Here is a 26005-nt window from a genome sequence, read left to right as displayed (position 1 = left end):
TTAGAGAATTCTCTCTCAGGTGTCTAGGGGGTGGGTCTTGTGGACATGCTCAGGGTTCAACTGACTGTCATATTTGGGGTCAGGAAGGAATTTTCCCCCAGCTCAGACTGGCAGAGACCATTGGGGTTTTTTTTACTTCTCTGCAGCATGGGCATGAGTCACTTGCTGGTTTAAGCTTGAGTAAATGGTGGATACTCTGTAATTTGAAGTCTTTAAATCATGATTCAGTAAATCAGCCAGAGGTTACAGGTCTATTATAGAAGGGGGTGGGTGAGTTTCTGGCCTTAAAGTGTGAGTCTATGATCATTCTGTTCTTTACTATAGTTTCTACCAGTTTGCCCAGTACTGAAGTTAGATGCACTGATCTGTAAGTGCCAGGATCACCTATGGAGCTCTTTCTAAAAATTGGCATTACATTATAGTCAAACTTTTCAGAGTAGCAGGGGAAACAGACAACACTTGCCACATTAATGATGCTCCAGAGCTTCATCCATTCATACCAGCTGAAGATCTGGTGTATGTCTGCCTGATCAAAGCATATCACTGCAGCAGATTACAGAAAAGGGAAGGGGCACTCCATGAGTGTAAGTACTTGCACATTGCCCCATTTAAAAAAAAGTGTTCCCATGCAGAAACATTTACGGAATTACAAAATTTCCTGTATTATCCACATGTACATATATCATTTAATATTTATATTGCTATAGTGCCTAGAAGCCTCACTTGTGGACCAGGTCCCCCTTGTGCTGGGTGCTGTACAAACAGAACAAAAAAGATTTTAAACTCTTTGGGATGGGGCTAAGCATAACACAAGAGACAATGGATAGATACAGACAAGGGAGCACAGGAAACTTTAGATATCTGAATATACATATGCAGGTTTGAAGCTTTAGCACTTAGCTCAGCCACAGGGAACAACAACAGCACAAACTGAGAACAATAGTATCGGTTACACAGAGGTCACCAAGATACAATATAGGATGTCTCTCAGGAATAAGCGCCATTTGCAGTTATTGTTTAGAAGTCATTGTCTTATGGCTACAGCAGTGACTTCTGATAAATGTATTATTGTTTTCTGCAAGATCCTTCTCTGAAGAAAACAAGAGATTATTATGTTAATTCCCTCTGATTTTCTAAAGACAAATCCTATACTGATTCCTATTACCACAGAACCTCCTGCTGCCAGGGAGCCGGAGTATGAAATGTGAGTTTAAAATATTTGAGTCTTGGACACAGGCGTGGGATCAAGATCAGGGATTCTGCACCTGTACTGCCCCGCATAAGTAAGGAGGCAGAGAGGGAATGAGAGAAGGCAGAACCCATGTGCCACCCAACAGAGCTAGATGAATGGTTTAATGGGAGGGGAGTATACTGGATCTGATAATAGGATGTTCTAACCACTAGATGATGACTTGGCAAGCCAGCTACCAGTTTGGGGATTTTCACCCACTACAATTTATAAACCAGGGTAAGCTAGGACCCTAACACAAATGTATAGTATTTCTCTTCTCAGTTAACTAACTCCCTCCAACAGTATTTTAAAGTGGATAAAGTAATGCAGCTCTGACCATGTTTCATATTTCACACAGTGTGCACTAGATGGTGCTAGTACTTAGCAGAGATTACAATAAAGTTAGTCTCTACCTCTATACAGCAGTTGGCCTGACAAGGTGATATTTGCAACTCACTGGGGATTTCTGAGAATTTAAGCTGTTATTTAAAAACTGAAAGTTGTGGTCTCACATGGTTATTTGATGCAGTGATTTCTCCTTCAGTCTGCACAGAGCCATCACTGATAGCTGTATTATAAATGGCTACTACAGCACACTCCCATTTATTCAAGTGGCCTGGGGAACATCAGAAATGTTTGGATAATGAATCATCTGGATAAACAGACATGCTAATTGGAGCTGCAGTTTCACTAATACAGAAACTTACTGAAGAAAAAATTAGGTCTCCATGACATCAGGTAACTATTCAGACCTACTATACAAATACAAAGCTGTTGATTGACACTCTACAGGTGCCAAGAGGCTAATCAAGAAGCTATTAGTGGATGATTAACCAACATAGGGTTACCTGGGAGATGCACTGTGGATTCAGATAACTAGGATTTTTGAAGAAAAGGGAATTAGGATAAATGGGAGTGTACTGTATTAATCTCAGTAGGATGCTAACTCTGAAGGTTATTGATCATCATTTAAACTATTACTATTTTAATTGCTGATCACTTTAGCAGGACTATTTAGCTAAATTCATATTCGGAGTGGTTGGATTTCACAGAAGATAAAACATAAAAATACCTGTGAGGTCTCTGATTAGGATCCTTTGGTTCTCTGGCTACTCCTGGCTTCATTGTGTCTTTGGAGAATTATGGTTCCTAGTAGAATGAAGTGTAGAGAGTGGGGAACAGAGAGGAAGAAAGAGCATAGCACTATATGAGCTGAGGAGTTCTAGATAGATCAGCAGTAGCTAGTGGAAGACTCATTCAGTGGCTAATTCTGCCAGACTCAGTGAAGACTCCTCCCTCTCCCTCACATTCTTTGCAAGTCTGAAGCTATTTCTGGCAGCTGAAAGTTATATTCGGGTGCTTAAAATATTAAATTTGGTGCAGCTGGGGAAAGTGAGTGCCTGTGGTTGACAGATAATGGGAACTAGAGAAGTGAGGCTTTTCCTTGCAACTGCAAAGGCAATCAGAGGAGACAGTACCTTGTGCTTGCAGCTGCAAGTTTCTTCTGTGCACCCACTTCAATCAAATGGCCTTTCCCACTTTGACTTTCCAACACATAAGCTCAAGAAATACATGGCTAACAGTTGTCCCTATGCTAAAGCGATCAAGAAGGTGGCAACATTGTTTGATCAGTGGTACAGAAACTTTCAAAGGACCAAAAAAATATATTTTTTAAATTGTTTAACAGCTGAACCTGAGGAAGTAGAGACCAAGTTCAGCTACATTTGAGTGACTTAAAGGGCTCTAATTCAAGTTTGGTGAAGGAAATTCACTGAACAGCTATAAATGCCTGCCAAGGGATAGAGATCCAGATTCACTGCTGCTGTTTGTGCAGGCCTCTTTGAAATTAATTCTTTGGTGAGCAGAACTTTTCCATTACAAATCAAAACAACACAATCGCCTAATAGACATGCATTCCACTCTGTGTGTGTGGCCTCCACACAGAGGCACCTGACCCACATTCCATTCCAATTAATGGAGAGATTCCCATTGGCTTCAGCGGGCTTTGGATCAAGCCCAAGAGCAACAGTGGGCAAGTAATCTGCAGGGAGTACAGGCCCATTGTGGGGCTTTGGAGGACTGCCCATCACAACATTTGAAGCTGTCTGAAGTTCAGGGGTGGAGAAAGCATGGAGCTCAGTGGGAGCTGTGAAGCACATGAATGCTAGAGGTTGGGAGCACTGGGGGTAGCAAATACCTGTTACATTTTTTCAAAAAAGAAAACATGGGTCAAGTAGAATGCCCAAAGAGAAGGGGTGCAGAAAAATGGCATTGCTCACAGCTGGGAAGAGTTCTACATGGCTTTCTGATGGTTTTTAATGACAAGCCCAAATCACCATTTGATTGTAGCTTCACATTTTTTTTAAACACACACACACACACACACACACACACACACACACACGCTTTACACAAAGTCAGTTACAAGGAAAAAAGAAACCTCCCTCTTCCATGTTTTCTTTCCCTTTTCTCTTCTATTAATTTCCTCTGTTGTTTTTCCTCTTCCCCACACTTGCTTTCCATGTGTCAGTCCTTTTTCCATATCTTATTTGATTTGTTTTCCTCTAAGCCCCTTCTTCTTCACAATCTGTTTTTTAAAATCTTTTATTTCCCCCCCCCGCCTTCTCTCCCCAAACTCTCTGTCTCACAGTGGCCACTTTTTCCCCTTCCCCTTTCCCTTAAGAAGACCCAAACTGCTCCCCCATACATCCTCTGTTGTAACATACTGACTTTCCATTTATGAGCAAATAAAACTGTCCTCTTTGGGGTAACCCACAATACTGAGAAGATAAGCAATCTGTTGTTTAGCAGCAATGGGAGTTTTTCTTTAATGCAAGTGGGAGATGCCTGTGTTTTGAAGAACCGAGGTTCTAGTGCAGTTGTGTGCACACGAGTGTGAGAGAGATTTATATAGTAACCGTGTCTGTCATTTGCAGACATAGGTTCTTATTACAGACTGGCACCCAAACCATGTTCTCTCCAATACATGAATTCATTTGCTTTGAACTCCCATGCAAGATATATGCATTATCTAACTGGGACGGGGAGCAAGTACCTTTGTGGCTACACACACAGAGCTGGCTGAAACTTGCCATCTCCAGCCCATGAGAAATTTTGCTATTTCAAATTTTGGTTTTGTGTTGAATCAGAATAAAACCAGTTTTGTTAAAATTTCTCACAAACCAGAAGTTGCCAGAACATCGTTTTGGAAACATCAACACCTGGTGTTTCAGAACACAATATGTTTCCTGGGATCATTCCACCTGTTGAGCGAAACTGAAGATCAACTTCAGTCAGCAGCTGCTAGGTCTCCCAGGACCCTCCTGGCTCCACAACAGGGAGTCTGGAAGCCCTGGCCCAAGCTGGGATTCTCCTGGCTTCCAGGTTCCCAGCTGAGGAACCAGATCCCAGTAAGAGCTAAGACTCCCAGGGTTTCCAGGCTCCCAGCTCCAGGACCCTGGAACTCCTGAGAGCCCAGTTCAAGCTGAGGGTCAGGGCTTCCAGACTCCCTCATGTGTAGCTAAGAGCTAGACTGAGAAGCTTGGCTACAGCCAGGCTCCCAGGCTTCTGGCTACGTGACAGGGAGCATGGAAGCCCTGGCATGGGGGATTCCCCACAGCTGCAGACCCTGAAAACTCTGGGGTGCTTGGCTTAGGGCAGTCTGCACAGAGGGTCTCTCCTGGAGCCAGGGACCCTGGAAACAAGCAAAGTGCCAAGTACGCTCATTGTGCTATTGAATAATAAACTACTGGGGTGACAGTGACCAGATCTGAACATAGTTGCTAGGCTTTAGCTCACCTTACTCTCCAGAGAAGTGTTTTATTTTATTGGGGTGGTTTTTGGTTTGTTGTTACTCCCCCAAAAGGGAGAAAAACTCATCACCCTGAAGAAATCAACTCTTTCAATGAAAATTCACATCTCTGGACCTTTGTATCTCAGCAGTGTTGTTGCTCAGTTTCCCCTCCTAAGTAGATTCCCATGCAGTCTAGGGTTTAATTTAGAGGTACTCGAGGTTCTAAAGGAACAGTTTGTCCTAATTTGCCATTGCATTGAGCTACCCACATGCCAAAATCCTATGATGTCAGGAGTCATGAATAATTTGTTCTGTTTTAAAGTAAATGAAAGAATCAATGCTTCCCATAAGAGTAATGGAAACCTTAATAATAAGCTAAATGTGTTCCCAGAAGGAGAAATAATGGAGGCAAGGAAGGAGGAAAAATACCAATGAGTAATGCATTCATTATACTAGCCCTGCACTAAACAGGCTGAAAATCATCATTTAAAAAAACCCAGCCTTCATGATGGAAAAATTTCATCCTTCTCTTGACATGTACAATTTCTCCACCGCAACAGCTGTATTAATAGATCCCATGACATCCATTTTAAGTGAAACAGCATTTACCATAACAAGATTGAAAAATTTTACAAAAAGAATCTATCAATATGTCCTTTGTTAGACAGTATCTTGGTCTCCTAGCAACAGTTTAGGGAAATCCATCAGAGGCATTGAATTTAACTGCAAAGTGGGATGGATACCTGTAGCATGTTCATTTTGTTTAAAATCTTCACTGAAATGTGTGCACCTGTATTCATTTATGAGGGTGTGTGTAATATATGTTTACTTAATTGCAAAATAGGACCATTAATTCTACATTTTAAATAAGTTTGAAGTTTAAATCCACAGAATCCAGGAAATTCAGAAATAACATGCTCAGAACTAGAGATCTGATACATTACAGTTAAAAAATATGCAGGACACAACTATTGAGTAAAAAAGACAAAGATTTGTAGGAGGTTCTCATTCTTTTCAAGGCCTTTTCAAAATCCTCATTAGTTTTTCAATACAACACGACACTATGGTCCACTTTAGGGAAGTTACAAGTGAACTGAAATGCTTTTTGAAAAACAAGAAGGATCCCATTCAGCTCTGCTGTCTATTACTCCTTTGCCACATTATACCTGTTTATTATCAAGACTGAATTTGTTCTCCATGGTTAGAAACTGGTATGGAAGTGGCAAAGAGAGGAAGCAGCCACCTTTCCAACCCAGAGTCTGAAAGAGCGGACAGAGGGGGCTGTGCTGTAATCCTCTGGCCTGCCTGTATGAATTCCTTTTCCCTAACTCCTGCTTAGCTCCCTGCCTGAGTGGTTCCACCAAATCTAGAGTCATTCTCATTTGGAGTACAAGGTTTTGAGTGCCACCTTTCTTCTATCATCTGATCCAAATTCCTATGCCTTGACAGCTGGAGCCGGAGTTCAGAGACAAAAGGGATTGGGGGAGTGAGTAATATGGCTAAGTGATATGAGCATGCTTGTTTAGGGAGCTTAACGAACAGTGGATTGGGATTTTCAGTTGAACAAAAGGATGTGGATCATGGCCAACAAGGCCATGATGCTGTAGCGGACATCCTAGTTCCCCAAGGTGTTCAAATGATCATCACAGAACACTCGGTTAACATGAACCTACTTGCAGTGCACATTACAGGGCACAGGAGCAAGACCAAGACTTGGTGAGGACTCTTGCTGGCAAAGAGTTGACAGCATTGTCTGAAATGGTCTGGTACTTCACACAAAGGGGAATTTATATGCGCCTGATCCAAAGCCCACTGAAGTGAATGGAAAGATTTCCATTCATGCATCCGACGAAGTGGGTATTCACCCATGAAAGCTCATGCTCCCAAACATCTGTTAGTCTATAAGGTGCCACAAGACTCTTTGCTGCTTTTAAAGATTTCCATTGACTTCCGTGGCTTTGGATCAGGCCATATGTTTAATATAAATTCATTGCCTGAGGGGTTTTTTGTTTTTGTTTTAAGAGTGCAGATTTTTTTCCTAGTTTAGCTGAAAAAGAATCAGTTATTTTGAGAAAATATTTCCTGGACAGACCATGCCTTTTCCCTCCTGTGTTCACTGAGGGTATGCAACAATAGTTGGAGTTGCTTTTATATATTCAGTAAAATGTCCCTAAGGGTTTGAAATCTATCAATAAAATATTGGATTTTTTTTTTCCTAGTGAGAACAGATGAGGCCTAAGGGAACAGTTAAGAACATCAGAGGGACAGAAATAACATCTCAGATCCTTATTATTTCTTTCGGGAAGAGACAAACTTTCTGAGGGGGGGTCACACCGCCATTACTGTACTAGCCTCAGACTGGAATTATTCCCAGGAGAAGCTTTCAGAGTATAATCAAATCTAGATATGTTTTTAAATGATATTTACAGAATCACAGTTGTTGTTTTTTAATGTGGCAACATAACAAATTAATCCCTCCCACTGCAAAATGCAGTGATTCAAGTTTGGGTTGAGCTTAGGGTGACCAGACAGCAAGTATGAAAAATCGGGATGGGAGTGTGTGTGTGTGCGCGCGGGGGGTAATAGGAGCCTATATAAGAAAAAGACCCAAAAATCAGGACTGTCCCTATAAAATCGGGACATCTGGTCACCCTAGTTGAGCTCTGAAGAAAGGGCGGGGGGTGGGGGGGGGAGAGCAAGCTACCCTTTGGCAGCAAAGTCCATTATTATGAGGGTGGCTATATTTCTTAAAGCAAAAATAGGACTGTCTGGGGTTTGCCCGAGCCACCCTGTCCCCCCTGCACAGGACTTGCCAGAGCTGCACTTCGCCTCTGGCTGGGGCTGACCTTCTGAGCTCTGCACCGCCCAGGGGGTCAGCTCTAAAGGTAGCACTGCCTGCCAGCAGGACATTTCTCCGCTTTCCTGCTGATGGGAAGCACCTAAGGTCACCCTAATTATTATTATTTTATTATATATTTGCTTGTATTGTGGTAACACTTAGGAGCCCCCAGTCATGAACCATCACCCCATTGTGCTAGGTGCTAAACAAACCCAGAATAAAGAGACAATCCGTGCCCCCCAAAAGCTTACAACATCAGAAACCTTCAGAACACTGGCTCCACACTCCGCATGAACTTTGCCCCCTTCAGAAGGTCAACACACAGCCTATGCACCACTCTGTATGTCCACACTGCATTTTAAAAACCTGCTGCAGCGAGTCTCAAGGACTAGGTCTACAGACTTGGGCTCATGCTACAAACAGCAGTGTAAACATTGATACTCAGCCCAGCCTCCATCTAGGCTTCAGAGCCAAGCCCAAATGTTCATGCAGTTGTTTTTAGTGTCAGAGCATGAATACCACGAGCTGCTGAGACTTGCTGTAGCAGCTTTCAAAATGCAGTGTAGATGTACCGTTAGGTTCCACCTAAGTCCTATGTTACATTAAATTTTTTGTCCTCTGAAGAACGGTGAACTTCACCCTCTGACAAAAAATTGTCCAAATCCCTGTGAATTTGGTTGTGAAATATACTGCACAAATATAGCTGTTCCCATGCTGTATTCACATTTGAATTTTATTTTATTGACTTGCACATATGTACAGTATGTAGAGCAAACAACTATAGTGTGAAACAACATCATATACAATGAGTCATCAATGCGCTGGCTTACAACTATCCCACAGAGAGCTTGTGCTGTCACTCTAGCATTTGCAAACTGCAAACACACAAAACCAGTGAGTTATCTCGTACAAAACTTTGAGGTGACTCCTCCTTAAATCAACAGAAACCATGTTGACACACACAAAGACGTGCTTGAGTCAAAATAATGGGATGTTTTGTAAGGAAATGGGTTTGGGGCAACTTCAATCTATAATGACAAATTTTGTTTTATAACCTTTGATTTACAGATGAATCTGTCCTAGTTTCTATGGCAATGTGTAACTATCACCAGGCATTAGCTTCTAGTGTACAGAAAAGAGGATTTACTATAACTGGGGAAGTGCACTAAATAAGTTACCAGTATTAATTCCAGACATCCTGATACCACTGTATTATTGAGTGATAAACCTTAAACTCCTTCATCAGCTGCATACTTCCTGCATTGTTTGACCAGCTTTAGCTCTGACATGAAAGTCATTTGAAAAGTAATTTATTTGCTGATAGACATTGAATAAGTTATTTGATGAGCAGTAGTCACCCAGCCACAGAACTGGCTGAACTCTGCAAATAAAAATACATGGACTCCTGTCTGTCCAGAGGACCAGTGCAGCCCCATGCCCCACCTAAGTCCCATTTTGAAGACTTGATTAATCTGGTACCCTCAATATAGGGGTGAATTTCACCTAAAGTTAGCAAAAGATCTAATTGGATATACATTATTCAGTGAATAATATTCAAACAGCTCTAGTCAGCATGTGTGTTACTGACACATTTCTGTATGCGCACACACAATTTTTTTAATGATTTTAGTGAATGGATGCCATCACAGGGTGCCCTCTAGGCTCAGTTCCCTCCTTGGTAATGACTTACTCCCAGGCCAGAGTATTTCCCCGTTAATGGGGGGGAATTTAGTCTTTTTTCAAATACAGACTTTTAAGGCCTTTGGACCCATACTTCTTCATTCAGGAGTCCTCCCCCCTCCCCCCCCGGCCCCAGTGCCCTTTCTGATGTCTGCATTGGTTCAGTCAGCCTTCTCCTCTGCTCACAAGTCCCACAGATCTCCTCCTGGGGGCTGGGAGAGGGTAGCTGGCCTTTCCCTGCTGTTGTCTATCCTGTTCTGAGGGAGGAGACAGACTAGATATCGTCGTCTTGCCCAGAGTATATCTCAGCTGGCTGGGAGAGAGGGGAGCTTTGCTCTGCTCACTTTACCAAGGCTCCTGGTACCAAGCCCTCAAAGCAACAACAACCAGGGCTTCCCCCTGACATTAACTATTCCCCTGAGATCATCTTCCTCTTCCCCAACACCTGCTTTTGCCCTTCCATATATCTTCATCCAGGGCCGGCTTTAGGCCAATTCCACCAATTCCCCCGAATCGGGCCCTGCGCCTAAGAGGGCCCCATGCCCAGTGGCAGGGCCGTCGGGGGGGGGGGGCAAGTGGCCGAGAATCCCTTCCTTGGCTAGAGGCTCCTTTTTAATTTTTACTCACCCGGTGGCGCTCCGGGTCTTCGGCAGCACTTCGGCGGCAGGTCCTTCACTCGCTCCAGGTCTTCGGCAGCACTTCAGTGGCAGGTCCTCCAGTGCCGTCGAAGACCCAGAGCGAGTGAAGGACCCGCCTCCGAAGACTAGGAGCACCGCCCGGTGAGTACAAGCCCCACGTGTTTTTTTATGTGTGGTTTTTTTTTTCAGTCATCCCTGCTGGGCCCCGTTGAAACTGTTCGAATCAGGCCCCGCACTTGCTAAAGCCGGCCCTGTCTTCATCTATGCTAGAAGTCCCAGTCATCTTAATGGACACCATAGAACAGCTGTTGACAGATCCCCAGTCCCTACTTCCTTAAGGGGACAGTCACCTGCTACTTTATATTAATTTAAAATAAAAAAGCTTTATTTAATAACCTACTTAAGGTTGCTAAGTTACAAAAAAAAATAAAAAACCAGCAATGTAGCACACCACTTACGTACAAAATCCAAGCACTTACAAGCAATGAAATGAATAATTAATAACATTTTAAATTTTACATTGCCCACGTGATAAATATATTGCTGAGAGTTCCAAAGGAGCTATGGGAGTTTGGTACCCATGTTCCTTAGGTTATTTTCTTATTATAGAGAAAGGTACATTTCTTTACAAAAATCACCACCTTAACTCTTGCCCATGAATTAATTTATTTTTGTGTATCGCAATATTGTCCTGTATGGCGGGAACCCTTTGTCTTCCAGTGGAAAAACACTGGCATTCCAAGAGGTGAGTCCAGTATCAGGTGACTCAGATCCATGTTTCTGCAGGGCTACGGCAGCCATTACTCTTAGGCTGTCTGGAGCATCCACAGGAAGACTAAGTTATTTTACAGTCCATTGCCCTTCCTAATGAGCCATCCGTACTGTCCGGCTTTCTCATTGTTGTACCTGAAGGGCTGGTTGTGGGTGACACCCACAGTAGCACATTTGAAATATAGATACATGGTCAAATTTCCTAATTTCAGATACAGAAATGATACAATCATATCTATATGATTTTATAAAAATATGCGAATGAGTGAATATAATGTAACTGGAATATGCTTCATGCAAAATGTCTTTTGTAAGGTATTCTTACAAAGCTTATAATCTACTGATTGTGTTTATCCTATTTCTATAAATGTATCACTCGTATCTAAAACTAGACATATGAAATATAACTCTGAAGGCCTATTGTAATTATGCAAAGTGTGGGCAATTAATAGTGGTTTGGAATCTCGATGGCTTCCATCAACCAGGACAACTGACTGTGGATGGCTCTGTTTAGAGGCAAGCCTTCCTGTGAGTCAGGCTGGGAGGAATGAATGCTTGTGGTCTTACAATGACATGTGATCATGTCACTTGAACTGGAATCCATCTTTAACCTGGTGCTTTTCCAGTGAGGACGGGTGGGAACCCAGAGGGACAAAGGATTCCTGCCTTATGCAAAAGATATATAAGTGGGTGGAACAGAACAAAGGGGAGCCATCATGAAGAATCCTCTAGCTACCACCTGAGCTGGAACAAGAGCTATACCAGGGAAAGGATTGTGCCTAGGCCTGGAAGGTGTCCAGTCTGAGAAAAAAAACTTATTGAAACATCTCTAAGGGTGAGATTTTACCTGTATTCAGTTATATTATTGTATTAGGTTTAGATTTGCGTGTTTTATTTTATTTTACTTGGTAATTCACTTTGTTCTGTCTGTCACTACTTGGAACCACTTAAATCCTACTTTCTGTATTTAATAAAATCACTTTTTACTTATTAACTAACTCAGAGAATGTCTTAATACCTGGGTGGGCAAACAGCCGTACATATCCCTCTATTAGTGTTATAGAGGGCAAGCAATTTATGAGTTTACCCTGTATAAGTTTACCCTATATAAGCTTTATACAGGGTAAAACAGATTTATTTGGGTTTAGACCCCATTGGGAGTTGGGCATCTGAGTGTTAAAGACAAGAACACTTCTGTTAGCTGCTTTCAGGTAAGCCTAGAGCTCTTAGGGGACGTGGTTCAGACCTGGGTCTGGGTTTGCAGCAGTGTAGCGAGTCTGGCTCAAACCAGGCAGGGCACTGAAGTCCTAAGCTGACAGGGCAGGAAAGCGGGGGCAGAGGTAGTCTTGGCACATCAGGTGGCAGCTTCCAAAGGGGGTTCTGTGATCCAACCAGTCACACATGCAAATTGGATAATCACATTCAGTAAATCATAACCTTTCCAGTGATACCTTACATGAGCCATCTAGCATAAAGTATATCTCAGTTTTGTTATATCCATATCATAAGCATATTTTCATAAAGAATATGGAGTGTAACATCACGGGTGAATGATGGAACTTAGACTTCTTCCCCTCCTCCCCCCGCCCACAATCCTGATGCACCTAGCAGCCGGTTGTGGTGGGAAATTGCATACAATTTATCCCCTTCTCACCTAAAAGCAGGTAGAATGGTTCAGTCCTAAGACTATAAGGCTAAGTTCTAGCTGGAACTTATGCCAGAAAAGAAGTCAAGAGGATGAGAAAAAACAGTATATGTGATGTGCCCCAATCCTGACTCCTCCAAAACCCATGCTAGATCTTCATCTGCTGCAAGGGAGCTGTCCTGAGTTAGTCAATGAAACTACACCAACTTACACCAGCTGAGGGTTTGGTCCATGGGTCCTCCTCACTGAGGTACCGTGTCTTGGAATTTAAGGATCAGGGAGGCGGCCTCACCTCATTCACTTGAAACCTAGCATAATCTAAACTGAGGTGCTAGCAGAAGTAATCTGTGAGGGCACCTATGTGGGAGCCAATGGCTGGCCGGCCACAACACAGGTGTAAAATAAGGCTGTAAAAGCTGCTAGATTTTGCCCATTTGTGAGGCATACATGGAGAGGGACTGAATTTGACATTATATAACACGGCATTGAATATGCTTGGGGATGACCACAACTGCATGTGCTGCTCCTAAAGGGCCAGGCTGTCTCCTTACAACATATTCTGAGTAAGGGGCAGTATGGAGTTATGCTGTCCCAAAAGCAGAGCAGGGCTCACACTGTGACTGAGTGACAATCCTGTCCCTCTTCTTCCCTTTCTCAAGAGGGGAATCAATACAGGCACCTTTCCTAGTGCAACTTGCTACCCCTCCCCTTAAACTCACTTTGCCCGCACATGGAGGCGGGGTGGAGCAAAGCCAAGGCTTCCAGGCTTTGCCCACCCACTCCTCATTTATCTCATCCCCATACTCTGCTCTTCCCTCATCCCCATACTGCTACTCATGATTATATGGATAGCCAGGGGCATCATCTAGCCCTAAAGCTGTATTTTAAAATACTGAGCCAAGCTATGCTAGTGTGTACTAGCTGGAAATCTGGCCTGTCAATGTTAAATGGTGGTTGTTTTGGTTTTTTATTAGCACATGCTTTGGCTCATGGGATAAAATCTGAAATACTTCAAGGTGCAGATGGGTCCATCTTCTTCTCGGAAACACTGTGTTTAGTTCCTGTACAAATAAGAACAAAAGCTCAATGTCTCTTTAGAGAACATGCATCATTTCATTAATTTTAATTGTTTAGTGTTTCATTTACTAGGGCATCTGTGGGAGACATTTATATCAGAAACATAGAAGTAAAACATTAATAAGCTATATTCAAACTTAGGTCCATATTGACCACCTGTAGATCCTAGTGAAGGGGATGAGAGGTACTGTCTCCCTTGAAAATAAGTCACTTAAGTTTGAGAAGTTTGGCCTATAACAAAAAATTGCCAAATAGAAATCCAGAATCACTGCAAAGCAATCTTTACCCTCTCACCCCCATGAAGACTTTTACCTGGGTTCAGACCAAGAGACTCATAATTTCAAGCTGTCTACATAACTCATGCCTATCCAACACTGAATAAACTGACTAGATGCAATTAACTGATTCAGAATCTTAATCAATGAAATCTGTGTGCTATGTTAATAAGCCCTTCTGTTTGATTATTTCATCTTTCTAGGGCATAATTTTAAAAAATTCAACTCTGAAAGACTGTAAATCCTCTTTCCTAATAGTGGCATTAATGCTATGTTAGGGAAATTCATTCTGTAATTGACTGGAGTTGATTAAGAATCTCCCATCTCCACCATCAAACTCATTTCCTGGGATTAAAATATATATATACACACACAAATTTTCAATCTGAGAAGAGAATGTAGGAGTTTCTCTCCTCCATTCCCCACCCCACTCCTCTTTAATTTGGAACAGAGAATTCAAATTCCAGTCAGTTAGCTCTATCACAGCAAACAATTTCCAAACCATCTGTTACCTAATAAAACAACCTGTCTAGACAAACCCCAAGCCAAGCAACAAATCTGATATTGTACTTGAAGTCATCGTAAGTATTAATAACCTGTCATTGCTAACCCATCAAGCTTTCTGACTGGGAAAAGGACTCAAGACTACGGTTTAAGGCAAATAGGTCTTCATGATAACATGAGCTATTAGCTTGACTCCATCATTAGAAATGAAGGCTCCTGAAAAGATGATTAATAGTTCTAATTGTTTTATATGAATGATAACTTTGCAAATCTGGAGTCTATATGGTCCTTTATCTCTTCCTTTGTACATGTACAGTAGATCAATTTTTGATTAGTCAGTTTGTAGACTTGGAAATGGAGCTCATATTGATTTATTTCTTAGAAATTGATTTTTAAAAAATCCCTGCTGTCTACAAAATATAGTATGAAGGCTGTTTCCATTGAAATCAATGGCAGAGCTGCTGTTAATTTCACCAGAAGCAAGAGCAGGTCATCTCTTCCACACTTTTTCCTAATTTTTTTAAAGTTGAGTGTAGAAAAAGTCATCTTTATGTGATTAAATTACTATTAAACATACAGAATTCAGCAGTGCCAACAACAGGGATCCAGTGCATAGATCTTTCATTATTCAATTCACAGTCAAAGTCTGAGAGTAGCAATCTTGGCAGAGAGGATCACAGTCCCTTTCAGTAAAGAGTATTCTTCCATTTGCTACAGGCAGAGAAAAACGAGAGCGTTTTTATAGCCTTTTATTTGGGGGTGCAGGAAACAAGGCAGTAGAAAATTTTAGGCTGTTAAAAGGCTTCCTTGGATCTTGTTGCAGCTAAGTATCTATAGCAAGTGGTACAAAAAAAATAATCATCTGGCAAGAAATTTATCCACCCAATACATCCACTTGCTCAAGAAAAGATACTTTTAAAAAATACATACAATTGTCAGGAAATTACCTTTTAATGCCGTCTGAGCTGGTCATAGAATTGCAGCTCACTAGATTTCTTCAGATTATCTGAAGTCTATTATTACTTCTACTTACATAGCACCATACAACCCACAAGGCTATCTGTGTGAAAGCCCTTTGCCTCTGAAACAATTCTAGTCCCCTCCTTGACACCACAGTTCCATCAGTGCAACCCTCTCAGGGGCACACATAGCAGTGTGTGCCCCGTGACCTCCTTAAAAGGGGAACCCTCACCCTGGAGATGCAGGGAAGCTGGGGCGGGGGGGGAATGACACAGAAATGAAGTGAGGTGCCTAATTCACTTAGGGGCTTTGTAAACACCATTAGGTTCCTTTCTGCATCTTTAGGAGCCTTAAGTCAGGGGAAGCTTTGCGAGAATAAGGCAAATAGGATTTGATCTATTATCTTGAACAGCCCAATCAGTTATTTTACAGACTACTGTATTAATGCTTAAAATACTGGTGATTTGTAGTACTGTATTATATTCCAGGCTCAATAGGGCTGATTAGAATATTTCCTAAACTGAAAAACATTATAAAAAATGGTGCATGGCTTTGAAGAAGATGTCAAGAACAAAACAAGATGATTTTTGCAGGAGTATTTTAGACAGACTCAAGTATATGTTAATGATATTCTTAAGAAAGCAGAAAATGCTGGGCAAACAGCATAAAAGCTTTGTGGTGCTCATTTTTAAACATACAGGAGATATTACACTGTACTAATTATCACTCAGTTAAGACAACATCACATGCTATGAACACATGGGAGAAAATGATTGAAAAGTATATGCATGGACGTGTTGAAATTTGGCAGGGTCAGTTTGGATTTATCTGGGAATAAGTACAATTGATGGTATATTTGCTCTATGAATCCTCATGGTGAAGGTGAGAGAAATAAGATTGCAACTGGGCCTGGTCTTTGTGGGCTTGGAGAAGGTGTACAACTGTGTGGTGGTGGTGTTTGTGACAGAGAGGTGTGCCAGAAGCAGGGCCGGCTTTAGGCCTATTCCACCAATTCCCCCGAATCGGGCCCCGCACCCCGTGAGAATCCCTTCCCTGTCTAGAGGCGCCTTTTTAATTTTTACTCACCCGACGGCGCTCCGGGTCTTCGGCAGCACTTCGACGGTGGGTGTTTTGCTCGCTCTGAGTCTTCGGCGGCAGGTCCTTCAGTGCCGCCAAAAACCTGGAGTAAGTGAAGGACCCGCCACCGAAGACTCGGAGTACCGCCCGGTGAGTACAAGCCCCACGTGTTTTTTTGTTTTTTTTCAGTCATCCCTGCCGGGGCCCCATCGAAACTGTTCAAATTGGGCCCCGCACTTCCTAAAGCAGGCCCTGGCCAGAAGGCTATGTTTGTCTGATCCAAGATATTTATGATCAAGTGTTTACTGTAGTCAAATCCAAATGGGGCTACCACAGAGAATTTCCAGTAAAGATTGGCCTGCATTTTTTGTTTGTGGTTGTCTTGATTGTGATAAATGAGAATATATGAAGGGAGCCACCTTGCTGTTCATTGATGATTTAGTGATATTTACAAAAGATTGAGAGACCCTGCCCACCAATTCTCAACAGTGACAACACAGTTTTGAGCAGGTGAGACTTAAAATGAATGTTGATAAGACTGAGGCTATGATAACAGAGAAGAGTACTCACCATAAAGGATATTACAAGGAGAGAATGTATATGAATGAAATAATTTAAATGTTGGCTGAGAATACTGCCCTCCCAAGTGATGGCTGGCATCATGCCAATGTTGTTTGGTGCAAATGGCAGGAGCTGACCCCAGTTCTCTGTGATAAAAATATGCCATAATTTGACCCATTCTAATGTATGGAACAGAGACTTGGCTGGGCACATAGAAAGAAAGCCGTAAGCTCTCCACCACAGAGATGAAGATGTTGAGATGGTCAAATTGTTCATCACTCTGTGAGAGGAAACAAAATGAGGTTGTGAGGGGCCTAATGCAGGTTGCTCCAATTGAAAATAAATTAAGGGAGGCTGGACTACATTGGTATGGATATGTTCAGCAGAGACTCAAGACTTATATTAATAGGATGACTCTATAATGATCATGGATGGAAGGCAACAAAGGGAGAAGCCAAAGACTCAGTACATGGTAAGGATAGCAGTAGACCTTCAAGAGACCAATCTGCACAACAGCCAGGCACACTATCATGAATATTGAAAGAAGGCTATAAAAGTCACCAGCCCTGAACAGGAAGTAGCAAGGAAGAAGATTTAGACAGACTATAGAGGTTCAATGTGAATGTCCAAAGAGGAGGAGATTGCAGCAGTGGCACCAGGAGATTATTAGGTAGATAAAGCAGCTTAACAGGAGAGAGATAAAATTTTTGAGTTGCTATGAAAAAAAAAAGACAGGATGTGGGGGAAGCAGGAAAAGGAGAAGTCAAAATGAGTCTCAGGTCACAGGCTTGGATTGCAGGGAGTTATCAAGTTAGTGTTATCAAGAGCAATAATGAGTGTTAATGGAAGGGGAAATTATGAGCTCAATTTTGGCCTTGTAGAATGTGAGGTGACAGGAAGCGATTCATAAAGAGATAAAAAAATGAGAAAAAGTGAGGCTGAACTGTGAGATACAGGTCTGGAGTTGAAAGTCAGAGTAGACGCGATAGTTATACCCATGCAAGTGGATGAAGTCATCCAAAAGTACGATGTAGAGAGAGAACAGGATCCTGGAGGGTATCCAGAAGAAAGCACAGTGGGGAGAGGAGGGGCTGCTAAAGAGGATGCAGAAGGAATGGTCAGAAGTAGAGAGAGAACAAAGAGGCTGTAATCTCTGACTTCCTTTTCATTTTACATCTATGTATATGTAACAAGAAAGGGCTTAAGCAGTAGAGTTTTAGAAATTTGTTTTCACTGAGGAGGGATAGAAGTTCATCATATATCCAGGGGAGCAAGCAAATGGCAGCAGAAGAGTGAAAGAGTATCTGCTTTAGATAACTGTACATATGAAGCAATTGTTCCCTTGGACTGTATGGAAATGGATTCTGCATTAGGTAGCTGAGACAATTTATAGTACAGTCATGTAACCTTTAGCAACATGACCAAGAGCATTTTAGAACTTAATTGGATATTAAGAATTATAGCCCCATTGATTAAGAATTATGGTCCGTTCGGTGGCTTCCTCACTGCAATGCAGAATTATGCAGTTAATCTAAACTACATTAACTATTATAAACATATCCAGTTTTGATTAAGACATTAACACAGTAAACATGTCGTCAAAATGAAATTAAAATACCAGCAGTGTGTGACAGATCTAGATAGATCTCACTGACATTAAGATAATGGCTAAAATTGCAGAAAATATTGATCTTAAGTGATTAATAGCAGGACAATGTACACAGGGACATGACCAGGCTGGGCTTAATGGATGAACAAACCAAGGACAGGAACGAATGGCGCTGGTGTACTGCTCCCCGTGTCTGTAAAGATGCTTTGGGACGAGAAGAAGATTAATAGGCTATTTAACAAAAGGAGAGAGGAGTTGCAAATAGAAGAACAGGACAGAAGAACAGAAATATTAATAGTGATCCTCAGTGCTGGTTCAGTGCACAGTTAATACTTCACAAGAGATTACAAAAGTACATTCCAGAGGACTGGAAAAGGGCAGATATAGTGCCAACCTATAAAAAAAGGAAATAAGGACAACCCAGGGAATTAGGCTATGTCTACACTGCATACCTTACAACAGCGCAGCTGTGCTGCTGCAGCCAGTCTGGTGTAAGGTGTGCTGTATAGCCATTCTACCAACCCCAACGAGGGGTGCTAACTTCCTCAATGGGACGCGACTCCCACCGACATAGTGCTATCCATACCACCACTTTTCATAGCTAAAACTTTTGACATTCGGGGGGTGTTTTTCACACCCCTGAGCGACAAAAGTTTTAGTGACAAAAGTGCCAGTGTAGACAAAGCTTTACAGACCAGTCAGATTAACTTCCTGGAAGTACTGGGAGAGATAATGGAGCAAATAATTAAGCAATCAATTTGCAAACATCTAGAATATAATAAGGTGATAGGTAACAGTCAGCATGGATTTGTCAAGAACAAATCCTGTCAAACCAACCTAATAGCTCTCTTTGACAGGGTAACAAGCCTTGTGGATAGTGGGGAAGTGGTAGATGTGACATATCTTGACTTTAGTAAAGCTTTTGATCCAATCTCACATGACCTTTTCATCAACAAACTAAGGATATACAACCTAGATGTAGGTGGAGCTACTCTAAGGTGGTGCATAACTGGTTGGAAAACCATTCCCAGAGAGTAGTTATCAGTGATTCACAGTCAAGCTGGAAGGGCATATCAAGTGGGGTCCCACAGGGATCAGTTCTGTGTCCAGTTCTGTTCAATATCTTCATCAATGATTTAGATATGGCATACAGAGTACACTTATAAAGTTTGCGGATGATACCAAGCTGGGAGGAGTTGCAAGCGCTTTGGAGGATAGGATTAAAATTCAAATCCAAAATGATCTGGACAAACTGAAAAAATGGTCTCATGTAAATAGGATGAAATTCAATAAGGACAAATGCAAAAAATGTCAATTAGGAAGGAACAATCATTTGCACATATACAAAATGGGAAATGGCTGCCTAGGAACAAATGCTGCAGAAAGGGATCTGGGGATCATAGTGGATCACAGGCTAAATTTGAGTCAACAGTGTCAAAAAAAAAAAAGCAAACATCATTCTGGGATGTATTAGCAGGAGTGTTGTAAGCAAGACACGAGAAGTAATTCTTCCACTTTACTCCACTTTAGGCCTCACCTGGAGTATTGTGTCCAGTTCTGGATGCCACATTTCAGGAAAGATGTGGATAAATTGGAAGTCCAGAGAAGAGCAACAAAAATGGTTAAAGGCCTAGAAACCATGACCTATATGGGAAGATTGGGAAAAAATGGGATTGGTTAGTCTGGATAAGAGAAAACTGAGAGAACATAACAGTTTCCAAGTACATAAAAAGGTTGTTACATGGAGAAGGGAGAAAAATTGTTTTCCTTAACCTCTGAGGATAGAACAAGAAGCATTGGGCTTAAATTGCATTGCAGCAAGGGAGGTTTAGGTTGAACATTAGGAAAAAGTCTTAACTGTCAGGGTAGTTAAGCACTGGAATAAATTATCCAGGGAGGTTGTGAAATTTCTATCATTGGAGATTTTTAACGGTAGGTTAGACAAATACCTGTCAGGGATAGTCTAGATAATACTTAGTCCTGCCATGAGTAAAGGGGACTGGACTATAGGATCTCTCAAGGTCCCTTCCAGTCCTACAATTTTACAATTATTAAATATACAATATGATCAATTAAAGTAGTGCACCTTTTACTGGCTTCCAGGACTATCACTGAATCTTTTTTTAGTATTAAGAGTACAATTTAAATTCAGTGTATTTGATTTTTCATAAATGTATATTGCATGCAGAAGGAAGTGCATGTGTATGTATGCAGAGACAGTGGGAACTAAACGTTTTCTATTCTTCTACTTCCATTCCATAACCCACAGTTTGTAATACAGGCCATGTGTCTATCAACTCATAAATGTGTGTTTAACTTTACATGTGTGACTATCCCAAAGGACGTCTGTAAGTTTACTCATGTGTCAAGTTAAGCATGTATGTTTGCATTTGAAGGGTGAGCTCTTTGATATTGTTCTCCTTTTATTGTTCAGAGAATTGTCCTTAATCGAATAACACACGCATCATCAGATAAACAGAACCTGTGCAAGGCAACCATGATTGCTGCTTATCGTTTTCCCCCATCAGTTGTATCTGCATGTTGTCAAAATTTTGGGGGCGCCATGCTACACATGCTATGGGATGGAGCAACAACCGCCTTACCACTATGTCCAGAGATCTCCGTGCATCCCTCATGCTTGACATTGCTTGTATGGCACAACCAGCTGTTATTATTTTGCAGCCTGATGGAAATACAACCAACTCCAGGGCGGTGAACAGGCAGAGAGGTCTGTAGGCTCTGCTACCCTAACGATGCCAACAGTTCTCTAAACAAAATCTATTACAATTACATCATTAAAAAAGAAAGAAGAGACTAGCAGCCAAGCCCATTTGTTCCCTTTCCACATGAGCTAATCAAGCAATAACTGACAAGACAGCTGGAATCTGGGGTTCCACGCAGAAGACATCTGAAGGCCATAATTGCACGCATCCCACACAAGGTTTTTATTCACCCAGGTGAACTTTATGATCAAGCTGAGTTTTTTAGCTTCTCTCTTGCCCCACTCCCAGTGCACAAATTCCCCCATTGTGGTCATAGATACATCCCAAGAGCAAGATGCAGTGCTTGTATGGTATGTAAGAGGGGGAAGATGAGGAGGAGAGGGCCACAGTCCAGTTCCCAGTAGACTGGTATCCACATCGCAAAAGCTGCCACCGCAAGTGGCACTCTTTTCAGCCATCAAAATGGAAAGACTAAGGTCTAAATGATCCATGGAGAATGAACCGCACTCTCATCCCAGAGATGCTAACTCCAGGCACACAGGCAAGGAGTGTGGGGAATCTTGCACTGCAGTTGCCTCTACTGTACTTGTCTTGTGGAGAAATAGAGGTCTTCATTATTCAGGGCTGTCAAGCCACTAATTTACACCAGCATTAAATTCACTTATCAACATTCAAATCAAAAGTGGTAAAAGAACTGAAGTAGGAGTCAGGAGATCCAGATTCCTGCGCCTGCAAGAATCTTCCTGGGTGACCCTGGGGAAGCCTGTCCCTCAATTTTCCCACATGTAAAATGGTATAATACTACTGCTTTATCTAATAGGGAATATTGTCAGGCTAAATCCATCAGTGTTTGTGAAGTGCTCAGATACTAGAGTGAAGAGGACCAAGGAAGAGTTAATAAATAAGTAAAGCAACCAGCTCTGACATATTTACAAATATATAATCCTCCTCATCAATTCGGATGAGATGCAAGACTCATTGTTCATTTTTCATGAGTGAAACACTTCCCACAGTTAAAATTTAGATTCTGGCCGTAAGGACAAAGCGAGCTCAGAAATGCTTCCAACATTCCTTTTCAGCAGGTTGGAGGTCAGGCTTCCACCACACAGAGAACCCTATCTGCTGACAAGTAGCAATTAATGCCCCGGTGGCAAATACTGTTCCAAGAAAATTAATATGACCAGCTGCAAATCAATAAGTCACAGGAAAACAATATCTGACTAAAAAGAAGCCATCTAAGACTTCAAGCCAAATCTCTGAGATAAAAGAGAAAATTATTATTTTACTCTTGGTAACAGGAAGTTTGATTAAAGTGATGTTGTTTCTCCTTTGGAAAGTTTCAGGTTTTGAAGAAGGGGAGGAAGGAGGTGGTGGTTAGGGAATAAAATAAGGTCTTATAAATTCAACTGATTGTTCATATCTAACAAAAATAGCCCACTCTGTTCCCATTGTCCTGCAGCTGTTGGCTTCATTATGCTCATTGTGTATTTCCTTATGAGTGAACAGCACGGTTGCCCAGTTTCCTTGCTTGATTTCCTACCAAGATTTATGGCAGGAAAAGACTGCAACACTTTCAAACAATTCCTCCCAGGTATTTAAATGTAACCATCCAGCAATCTGTGTCTCTTTCACCTCAAAAAAGCCTCACATCAGGAAAACACTCAAGCATTTGCTTAAGTGTTTCTTGATTAGGGCCCAACCTCTTTAATTTCTTTCACTACTGGAGTATGTTTGCACACATGCACATTGTATATCTGGCTAGTTAAGTGATACAGCTTCCTGCACCCGAGGCCACAAGATCTTAATCTTGGGGAAAGAATTTGTGTATTAAGATTGTGAAGTCTGTATCCAAAAGGTCTCACTCATCTACAAATCAGCAGCAAGTGCATCTCTCTTCTGAGGAACATTCTATCTGGATGGATGTCACGTGCTCCTTGGATGGGGAGGGAGGGTTTCCTATCATTCCTCAGTGATCCTGGATATTATTCATGAAATAACTGAAATATCACAACATGGTACTTTTTTCTCCTTAAGAATATTTCATTTTCAATGAAGATCTAAATTTGTGTAGAAGTTTACTGCAGTCTGAATGTAGTCAGCAGAACATTAGAACAAATTTATAAAGAATAAAGATTTATTTCTTCTACAGCCAGTTAAAACAACAACTCTTGCTCTTTAAATTGAATGTATTTGGGACATCAGAAATAGTTGAGGGGTGGAATAGAGAAAAACATTTTGGTATGAGATAGTGTGGAGGAAGGTATCTAATTTCCAGCCACAGTTCCATTATTTATTTTGAGCACCCCCTGCCACTGTTCAGCAGCTAAGAAGCTTCTAGATCATTCTAGTCAGACAAGCTCTAAAAAGGCAATTATTCCTGTATCATCTGCCAAAATGGAACAGCACCTATCAGAGCTTTCTGAGTAAAAATCCAAGGTAAAAATATTTTTCCAGTTCCTCTTCTCTCAGTAATTATGATACTACCTGGACAAGTAGAATGTTAGTCCTGGTGTTCCAACCAAATAAATAAACTGCACTTAAATTGACCTTAGTTTCATTTTTTTCCTTGTGCATTTTTTTTGTCCCTGACCCCCACCCTCAAAGCCCTTTAGCCCTTAATGAATATTACTCCAAACACTAAAGCCTCCCAACACAGAGAAAATTCACAATAATATAGGGTGAGGGAAATCCCAACTCACATTTTCAGAATTTCTCATCAATTGCTCTCAGCCCTGATCATGATCTATTCTTGGCAGACCAGCCCCCAAAGGGTTTATTTTTAGTTTTGGTCAGCTTTAAAACAGTGACACAAAGTTATTTAAGGAGGTGTCAATTTTTCAGAAAAATGACACCTTGGGAAATAAATGTGCTTCATGTGGTAAATAAGAGATGAGGAAAGAGACTGTAAAATAACTACCTTAGGTCCCAGTGCTGTAATGAATTTCACAGAGTTTCAGGAGACCACCCACACAGAGCTCACTGTCAGGGACCCCCAAGTTAATCAGGTTTTCCAAATTACTGACAAATTCTCTTCAGAGCCTCTCTTATTCAAGCTCAAACTAAATTCCCCAGCATCTAGTGCAATATTCACCTGACGGGGAGAATGTCACATAAGCTCAGCTCAAATCCAAACACTAGCTCTCTGTTTGTTTTTTGCTAGGTTAAGTTTCCCAATGTTTGAGTTAAACATGGTGGTGATTTAATCATTTCCCCCATAGCACTAATACCAGTCCCTTAAGTTAGCATTTGCAAAATGAAAAAATAATAATAAAAAAAAATCCTGCAGTAATTAAAGGGCAACCGAGAATGCTTTATAATTATCCACTGACCAGATAATTGTTCCACTGTGCAATATCTCAGTTAGTCACATTAAGAACAATAAAATGCAAATTAATATTGATTAGATATTTGGAAGAATATGACATTATATAAATGCCAGGTCAATTTTTACTGCATAAAAAGTAAATTGCACTGGGGGTCTGGAGGAAGCATTTTCTTTACAGGTTAACAAAACCTACTTTAAAAAAAGCAAATATGCTCAAAAGACAATCACTATTGCTTCTTGGCAGGGGTGGATTTAAGAATGAATTGGGGGCAATAGTAGGTCCCGGTGTGGGTGGGGAGAAATAATGCAATATTGCCTCCTCCTCTCCAGCCCCCCCTTGGTTACATCTTGTTCCAAACTGTGTATTCATTGTCTTTAAAATCTCTAAAACCTACAGTTATTTCATTACCATGGTAACAGTTGTGAGAAAAACTGCTGCTACAATCAGAGCTAGGCTTCACCAATCAAAGTGACTTGTTTTTTATTTTGTTTTTACCCTAGAGACTGGCTCAGACTATAAAACCGAGCTCTTGATGCAGTTTTTGTTCATCTCAAGGAAGCTCACATCCAGAGTTTGGTTAGGCCCTCTGTAAAGAAAGGAGCCATTTACAAAATTAGGACTTGGATTTCAAATCCCACCAAGTTGGTCATATCTGAGTCTGGTTATGATTTGTGACCATATCTAATAGTTTTGCCCCTCCTCACCCACCCACACACTTATTTTATCATGCACCATCCACTTAGTTTATTTTCCTGCTAAATCTTGTACCCTAAGCATGTAAGTTACATGAATTTTGTGCACCTACAGACTGTAGAATTTCAGGTCAGGTTACTCTACTTACCAGCTACACTGATTTTCTGGCACCATCATCTAAGGGTACATCTACAGTACGAAATTAATTCAAATGTATGTTATTCAAATTTTCGGAAGTGATTTTATACATTCGGTGTTGTGTCTCCCCACTAAAGTGTGTGAATTCGGTGGAATGTGTCCACAGTACCGAGGCTAGCATCGAATGTCGGAAGCTATCCCACAGTTCCCACAGTCCCCGCCACCCACTGGAATTGTGGGTTAAGCTCCCAGTGCATGATGGGGCAAAAACATTCTCACGGGTGTTTCTGGGTGTGTGCTGTCCCTCACTCCTCCCACTGTGAAAGCCACGGCAGACACCATACTGCCAGCAGACAGTGCAGTACGGTGCACTGCCTGTCTCCTGGTACTATGAATCCACCTCGCATGTCCTCTCGTCTTTCTATCTACTCTTTTATCTAACCATTTCCCGCCTTTTTTCGACTA

General features: G+C 41.5%; 1 protein-coding gene across 20 annotated transcripts in view; it reads right to left on the bottom strand.

Annotated features, from left to right (window-relative positions):
- Positions 1-26005, bottom strand: part of EMCN (endomucin) — a 184628-nt gene that overhangs the window by 131941 nt on the left and 26682 nt on the right. For 15 of the 20 annotated variants that reach the window (XM_039542608.1, XM_039542613.1, XM_039542610.1 and 12 more), the window contains exon 1: positions 2304-2576. The exons of 1 other annotated variant lie outside the window; for it this stretch is intronic. The gene's annotated coding sequence lies outside the window, so the exon portion shown is untranslated. Of the gene's footprint in view, positions 1-671; positions 754-2303; positions 2577-2709; positions 2734-26005 lie in introns of those variants that run through there. 4 more of the 20 variants (XM_039542609.1, XM_039542622.1, XM_039542623.1 and 1 more) reach the window with 3 other exon arrangements.

Source organism: Mauremys reevesii, linkage group 5, assembly GCF_016161935.1.
Source record: "Mauremys reevesii isolate NIE-2019 linkage group 5, ASM1616193v1, whole genome shotgun sequence".
NCBI lineage: Eukaryota > Metazoa > Chordata > Testudines > Geoemydidae > Mauremys > Mauremys reevesii.
This window is presented reverse-complemented; position numbering and strand designations above follow the sequence as displayed.